Below are 9,031 nucleotides of genomic sequence, written 5' to 3'. Positions count from 1 at the left end.
GATTGAACAGTTAAGATAGACGTTTCACATGCTTCGCACCAAATAGTTTTTCATAGTGGATCAGCCCTATTTATATATATATTTAATGAATGAATTCATTAAAAATAAAGTAATTAATTATAAAAATAAAATATGTTTAACAAAAAATATATAATCAAATCTCAAAATTTTCACAAATTATAATTTTTTTAAAAATACACATAAATATAAAAAAGTATACAAAAAAATACACCATTAGCGGGAGGATCTTGGGGTGGCTGGTTCCGAGTCTACATCTATTGAAGAACAATTGTAATTGCATCTCTGTGTTCTTCATCTTATGCTCTTGCTCCTTAGCACGACGGTCAGACTCCTCAGCATGATGTTGTATATTTCTCAGCAGCTCCTACTTCTAGCACTACATCTCTTTAGTTTCCTATTGTTCTTCCTCTATATGTATAGATGTCTAAGATGAAAATGATTGGGCATTCCTAGGTAGAGGCGATTGAGGCAAACACAACCCCTTAATGTACCCAAACTGAGCTCCACGAACCCGTCGCAAAATGGCACTCTCATCAACTATCTCACCAACCTCTTGTACCTCTTGCCATTGCATCTCCTCCTGTGAAAAATAGCATAAGTTAAAATTATATTTTCTTAAAGCAAATAATATTTATAAGAAAGTTATACTTATATATTGTTCTTCAGATTCCTTAATCCATCCATAATTAGACCAATGAGTAATCTGAAATTGCTCAATATGAATTCAATTTTTGCCCTTCACATTTAAAAGGATACATGCATGTAAATATATTACATTTGTAGTACATTTGAAATAAAATATAATCTAAGTTAAATACATACCATCTCTTATTATATATACATAAAAGACTTTGACCTAGTAGTTTGTTGAACATGTTGTTTCCCAAAACATTTTACATTTACTTAGGAATGTCTCTACAAATGAATATTAGACATGAGTATAATAAAAAAATGATATTTTAAAATACAATTCATAATAATTTAATCACCTGGAAACTCTCCCCCTCAAACATGTCATGCACAACCACTCTCTGTCCTTGAGAGAAACCCCTCTATAAGGAGTAAATAATGTCTTGGGGTAACACCCACACTCTCTATACTTGGCATATATAACAGTCATGTGCTGCATTATGCACAAGAGCTCTTGCTATCGTGTTACTATACAAGTCAACATCAAACTTCTCCTATAACACACAACATTATCAAAGTTACCATTGTAAGCTAAAAAATAATATTTAATTGAGTAATTTGTAATATTTACTTCATTATAAGGGTAAACACAAGCTGCCTGATGTTCGCTGCAGGCTTTGAACTTTTCTATGTCCACCTCCATATAAGTCCTCAATACATGGCCCACCCAATGAGTGGAAAGTGGACAATGGAGACCCAATTCTCTTCATTGCAAATTTCAAAACTCCACTGGAATTCTCCAACCGAGGTCTCTCATCAACTCATCAACCTTGGAGCCCTTACTCATGCCTCGTGATCTCCTCATCTGTGAGGATGTGGATGGAGATGATGTGGATGTATCTATATACATAAAACATAAATTACTATAGGCTAAATATAATTTAACATAAAGCAAGGATAAAAATTAGTTGACTATCATACTTTTTGTCTTTGGGACATGATCATCCCTCTCAGATGGTGGTTTCGAGAAAACCATCTCTTTGGATGATGCATGGTGTGAGACTAGTGTTAGCATAGGTGGACAAGGAGGCATGATATTTGATGAACCTGCATTATATACATAAAACATAAATTACTATAGACTAAATATAATTTAACATAAAGCAAGCATAAAAATTAGTTGACTATCTTACATTTTGTCTTTGGGACATTATCATCCCTCTCAGATGGTGGTTTCGAGAAAACCATCTCTTTGGATGATGCATGGTGTGAGACTAGTGTTAGCATAGGTGGACAAGGAGGCATGATATTTGATGAACATGCATCATGAGTATGCTTATAACATTAAAAAATGTTATTTGTAAAAATAGAATAACACTAATGATATTTGTATTAAATAATTTTAGAAAAACCAACATTGTAGACCCATGAATTAAAGATTCAAACTCATTATCGTCTAACAACATTATATGTCTTCATCACTTTCTTCCCCTCTCTGCAACCTCTTCTTTGTTTCTCCCACTTTATCATTGTTACAATGTGGGACCCACCATGGTTGCACGAGCTAGTGGGACCCACCATGAGAACGTGAGATGGCATGATGAATCATCACATGGGCTGGCATGAGTTGGAAGATGTGAAACACGAGCTGGAATGAGTTGGAAGATTTGAAGATCGTGGGACCCACCAAGATAACCATGAGCTGGTGTCCTTATCACTTGAGTTGGAAGATCAAGTGGGACCCACAATGATAACCATGAGCTGACATTTTTATCACATGATCACATCCTCATTGAAGAGTTTTAGTTTGAGTTATGTTAGTCTTCTAATTATGTTGAGTTATTTTATTATGATAAACTTATCTTTAAGAGTTATAGTTTCGATGTAATTAGGAGAATGGTAGTTTAATTGTACTTGGACTCTACAACTTTCCTCTACTATAAATAGAGGTGCTTGTACTTGAATTAATAATAAGAAAGTGAAGTAGTTCTCCACTTCTCTCTCATGAAGACTTCCTCTCTAGCCTAAACTCTTTTTCTTTTTTCTCTCTTCTCTCCTCTCTACCCGAGAGCTCTCTCTCTCTCTCTCTTTCTTTTTCTTTCTCCCACTCTCAACTTCCTCGAGATTTTAGTAAAGAGGTCCTAAATTCAACATGGTATCAGAGCATCAAATTTATGATCCCCACGTCAAAAGGAATGCTCTAAGAAGTTATGATCAAAGCTACTCATAGAAGGCTCTTTATGAAGCAAGATTGAAGCTCATGAGGTAAGTTTTTTTATTATTCTTATTATTAATTCATGCTACTGGTTTTTGGATTTAGAAGATGGTTTAGAGATGATTTTATGGTTGTCTTCACCATAAGAGATTATTGAGATTTATGCATCTCGGATTAGAAGAAGTTACCAAGGTAGTTTTGTCAGTTTGGAAAATTTTTTATTGAAAACTAGTTTATGTTGAGATTTTATGCATAAAAATTTATAATTTTGTGGGAACAAGATTTCCTGATAAAGACGATTGGTATTGAGCCTATTATGAGTGGTTATTTATTCATTGGATTTCAGATATATGATTACTTAGCTATTATGCTAAGCTTCTCCATTAACCGAGTTGGTTGAAGAATTCTACTTGATTTTATTATTATTATATTTTGGAGAATTTTTTTTACATTGAATTGCCTATTATGGCTGAAGAAAACATGGGTAACAAGAGTGATATACTCAAAATTACTACTATACCCTTGCGAGGGGTATCAAATTTCATGAGTTAGTCCACATATGTTCGCCAGTTTCTTATAACAAAGGATCTACTTGGTTACCTCACCAAACTTGGACGTCCTATTGATGAAGAAGATATTTCTTATAATGAGTGGTTAAAAAATGATACTTTGGTTATTAGTTGGCTCATCAACAGCATGGAAGAACATGTCTCCAACAATATTATTCATCTTGATACAGCTAAATAAATTTGGGAGACATGTGCTAAGTTGTATTCTAGCTCTGACAACTTACATAGGCCATATGATATTCTCCAAAGAATGTTCAACGCTAAACAAGGAGAAAATATCCATGAATATTTGGCTCGTATTAGAGGCCTTCTTTGAGAATGAAAAATAGCTGAATCACACTATAGAGAGTCCATGGCAAACCAGATTGGATGAAGGCTAATCAAGAGTTAGTAAGTGATACAAAGGAGGACCAGTCTACCACATCAACAAAAAAGAAAACCCTTACCGATGATGAGTATGACTTATTCTAGAAAATGAAAACACTGATGGTTTCTTCTCCAAGTTCCTCCTCAACTGCTGCTACCACCACCACTTTATGTATGCTATTTGCCTCCTCTTCATCCTGGATAATTGACTTAGGGGCCTCCTAGCATCTCACAGGTAACAAAAATCTACTAAACTTAGTTTTTCCTTGTCTCTCACATAAATTTGTTACCATAGATGACAGCTCTTAAACTAAAGTTATCAGGAAATGATCCACTTCTATTACACCATCACTTCCGCTCACAGATATTCTTTTTGTTCCTACTTTGCCCTTGAATATTTTATCTGTTAGTCAACTCACAAAATATTTTAATTACTCCATCACCTTCTCACCCACTTCTTGTGTGTTTCAGGATCTTATAACAAAGTAGGTGATTGGTGGAGGCCGTGAACATGGGGGACTCTACTACCTGGACGTTCCTAAAATAAATACCGTTTCAACCAGTGAAACTGAGACAAGTCTATGGCACAATTAGTTGGGACATCCATCCGCACAATCTCTTCATCGTCTTTTTCCTACTCTTAAAGAAATGTCAGAGTTAAATTGTGAAGTCTATCAATTGAGCAAACACCTGAGGACTACATATTCACCTCGTCCAGAATTTAAAAGTGTTGCTCCTTTTTCATTAGTTCAATCTGTATGGGGACCCTTGAGCACCTCAAATATTTCTCTAGTCAAGTACTTTATTACATTTATCGATGATTTTACTCGTACGACATGGTTATTTCTCTTTAAAGAACGTTCTGAAATACCAACCATATTTAAATCTTTTCATGCTATGGTACTCACTCAATTTGGTCAAAAAATAAAAGTACTTCGATCAGATAATGCCAAAGAATATACTTCCAGAGACCTTGACTCTTTTTTTCAAGAGAATGGTATTATCCATCAAACATCGTTTCCTACACCCCTCAACAAAATGGTGTAACAGAACGAAAGAACCATCATCTTCTTGAGGTAGCTCATGGTATACCATGAAAGTCCCATACTTTTATTGGCAGTATGTCATCCTTACTGCATGCTTTCTTATAAATAGGGTACCCTCTTCTGTTCTCGGACATAAATCCCCATACTCCTTATTGTTGTTAGATGATGTTCCTTTTTCACTTCCCTTGAAAGTCTTCGGTTGTCAATATTTTGTTCATATTACCTCCCCACAACATAGTAAACTTGATCCCAAATCTGCCAAGTGTATCTTCTTAGGATACTCTCGCACACAGAAGGGTTATATTTGCTATAATCCCACTCTCCAAAGGTTACTTGTGTCTAGGGATGTAACCTTTTTTGAAGACTCTTCATATTCCTCTGATAATGCTCCTCCAGGTCTATATTTGGTACCAGCTTCTCCTCGACCGGTTGTGCCCCATGCTAAGGAATTTGTGCCACCCCCAAATACTCTGGCTGACACCACACCTGCTGAGTTTACGGATCCCATCGAGGTAAGTCCATCTTCTCTTGTTGTTTTTGGCCCACAATATGATAATCATCCTATTGCCTTGAGAAAAGAACCTAGAACTTGCACTAGGCCCTGTACTTCTCACCCCTTATCCAATTTTGTGTCTCACCATCATTTATCTCCTTTATGTTGTCAATTTCTTTCATCTATCTCCTCCATATTAGTCCCACAATCCTATCAGGAGGCTCTCAAATATCCAAGGTGGAAGGAGGCAATGGATGAAGAAATGCATGCACTCTATGAAAATCAGACATGGGCTCTTGTTCCTCTTCCATCAGATAAGAAACATGTCGGTTGTAAGTGGGTTTTTACTATGAAACACAATCCGGATGGGTCAATTGCTCGCTTTAAGGTTCGCCTCATTGCTAAAGGCTATACACACTGTTATGGAATTGATTATGAAGAAACATTCTCTCTGGTGGCCAAAATGAACTCGAGACGTATTTTTTTATCTCTGGCTGCTAATTCTTCCTAGTAGGTATATCAGCTTGATGTGAAATTTTTTTTTCTTAATGGGTACAAGGAATAAATTTATATGCAACAACCACCTGGATTTGTGGTTGAGGGGGAGTCGGTATGTCGATTGAAGAAATCTCTTTATGGTCAGAAACAGTCACCTCGTCCATGGTTTAATAAATTTAGCCAACTACTAAAACGTGTAGGATTTCACAACTATTTTGTAGATCACTCCGTATTTATTAAAGACACACCTAAAGGCAAGGTAATTTTGGCAGTATATGTTGATGATATTGTCTTAACCGGTAGTGATCCCGAGGGCATTCAGCAAACGAAGGAAAAGATATGTGTAGAATTCAAGACAAAAGATCTTGGACTACTTAAATATTTTATGGGTATTGAAGTACTATGGTCCAAACATGGGATTGTACTATCTCAAAGGAAGTATGTCCTTGATCTACTAGACGAGACAAGAATGATGGGGTGTAGACCAGCAGAAACCCCTATGGACTCAAATACAAAATTATTTACAGGTATTGGAGAAGATGTGGATATTGGAAAATATCAAAGACTTGTGGGGAAACTCATTTATCTTTGTGTAACAAGGCCGGATATATCATATACGGCAAGTGTGGTGAGTCAATACATGCACAAGCCACAACTCAGTCACTGGCAAGCACTAGAAAGGATATTGTGATATTTGAAAGGAGCTCTAGGAAGAGGGCTTCTCTATAAGAACCATGGTCACTTCAACATAGAAGGATTCTTAGATGCAGACTAGGCTGGATCCCCAGATGATAGAAAATCTACTTCGGGATATTGTACAATGGTTGGAGGGAATTTGGTTACATGGAGAAGCAAGAAGCAGAATGTAGTTGCAAGTTGTAGTTCAAAAGCATAATACAGAGCCATGGCACACACAGTTAGTGAGCTTCTATGGACCAGATTCCTTCTCACTGAATTGGGATTCTATAAAGAAGCTCCTATGGATCTATATTGTGATAATCAGACAACAATACATATCACATCAAATATGGTCTTCCATGAGAGAACAAAGGACGTTGAAGTAGATTGCCATTTCATACGATAAAAATTCCAAACCGGCATATTATTTCTCAAACATATATCTTCACAAAGCCAAGTTACAATCATTTTCACCAAACCAGTCACTCATAAGATCTTGTCCACCATCTAAAACAAGTTGGGCATTTATGATGTTTTCTCACCCCCAGCTTAAGGGGGAGTGTTACAATGTGGGACCTACCATGGTTGCACGAGTTGGTGGGACCCACCATGAGAACATGAGATGACATGATGAGTCATCACATGGGCTGGCATGAGTTGGAAGATGTCAAGCATGAGCTATAATGAGTTGGAATATTTGAAGATCAAGAGGGACCCACAAAGATAACCACAGACTAATATCCTTATCATATGAGTTGGAAGATCAAGTGGGACCCACAATGACAACCACGAGTTGGCATCTTTACCATATGATTACGTACTTATAGAAGATTTTAGTTTGAGTTATGTTAGTCTTCTAAATATGTTGAGTTATTTTATTATGATAGACTTATCTTTAAGAGTTATAGTTTGGATGTAATTAGGAGAATGGTAGTTTAATTGTACTTGGACTCTACTACTTTGCTCTACTATAAATAGAGGTGCTTGTACTCAAATTAATAATAACAAGTGAAGTAGTTCTCCACTTCTCTCTTGTGAAGACTTCCTCTCTAGCCTAAACTCTTCTTTTTTTCTCTTCTCTCCTCTCTACCCCAGAGCTTTCTCTCTCTTTCTTTTTCTTTCTCCCTCTCTCACCTTGCTCAAAATTTCAGTAAATGGATCCTAAATTCAACAATCTTGTTCTTCATTGTACTTGTCCTCAACCTCAACTTTGTCTTCTTTGTTTATATCGTCCTCATTGACTTCATCCTCAACCATTATACATTGATAAAATTTGGAGGAACACATGGTCTTGTCAATGGGACAACATTATTGTCCACTTGGTCAACATTGAGATTAGTATTTGACAATTTCTGTTGATAAGCAGTCATTTGATTAGGTGTAGATAATTGTAATTACTTCTCACAACCACATTTTGAACTATGCACCACTAACCACCATTTTTGTAGTCTTCCATGTAATTCACTTTTTCGATTTGAAATAATAATGCAAAAGGGTCATCATTGCACCAGGTCTGCAAGAAATTAACACCAATAAACCATTCATTTGTCTTAATACCATGCCTACTATTGTTTATATTTGTTACAAAGTGGGACCCACCATGGTTACACGAGCTAGTAGGACTCACCATGATAATGTTAGATGGCACGATGGGTCATCACACGAGCTGGCATGAGTTGGAAGATTTGAAGATCAATTGGGACCCACCATGATAACTACGAGCCAGTATCCTTATCACATGAGTTGGAAGATCAAGTGACCCACCATGATAACCACGAGTTGGCATCCTTATCACATGATCGCGTGATTCATTGAAGAGTTTCAGGTCTAGTTATGTTACTCTTCTAGTTATGTTGAGTTACTTAATTATGCTAAAACTTATCTTTAAGTGTTAGAGTTTGAGTGTAATTGGGACAAGGGTAGTTTAATTGTATTTGAACTCTACCACTTTTTTCTACTATAAATAGAGGTTCATGTACTCGAATTATAATCAAGTCAAGTTGTTCTCCACTTCTCAACTCGTGAAGTATCTCTCTCTAGCCTAAACTCTTTTTTTCCTTTTTTTCTCTTCTCTCCTCTCTACCCAAGTGCTCTCTCTCTCCTTCTCTTTTTCTCCCTCTCTCAACTTGCTCGAGATTTCAGTTATGGGGTCCTAAATTCAACAATATCAAACCACTTACACTTGAATACATAAAAAAATTACTTCCCAAGTACTATAATTCAATTATATCAATTATTACCCCAATAAAATCAAGGCAATTATCTCATAGTACCCCTTTATAGCTACCTTGTTGTTTTGAGTCCTACAATTTACCTCAAGTTGCTTGGTGTGATTGCACATGCCATTGATAATACAGGATGAGTAGCTATTACTTAATATGGTGCCTATTCTAAGATGGTATATATCACTATTCATTTCAAGTTGGCCACAAGCTACTAGAGTTTTGACTTGTAATAAATTAGATGATATAAAAATATTAAGTAAACCCAGCGATCGTGAGCTCATATAGTTGAT

Source organism: Aristolochia californica, unplaced genomic scaffold (genome assembly GCF_029961685.1).
Source record: "Aristolochia californica isolate CCGP_79_NKW_82.1479 unplaced genomic scaffold, dmAriCali1.0.hap1 SCAF_5, whole genome shotgun sequence".
NCBI classification, from domain to species: Eukaryota; Viridiplantae; Streptophyta; class Magnoliopsida; order Piperales; family Aristolochiaceae; genus Aristolochia; species Aristolochia californica.
This window is presented reverse-complemented; position numbering follows the sequence as displayed.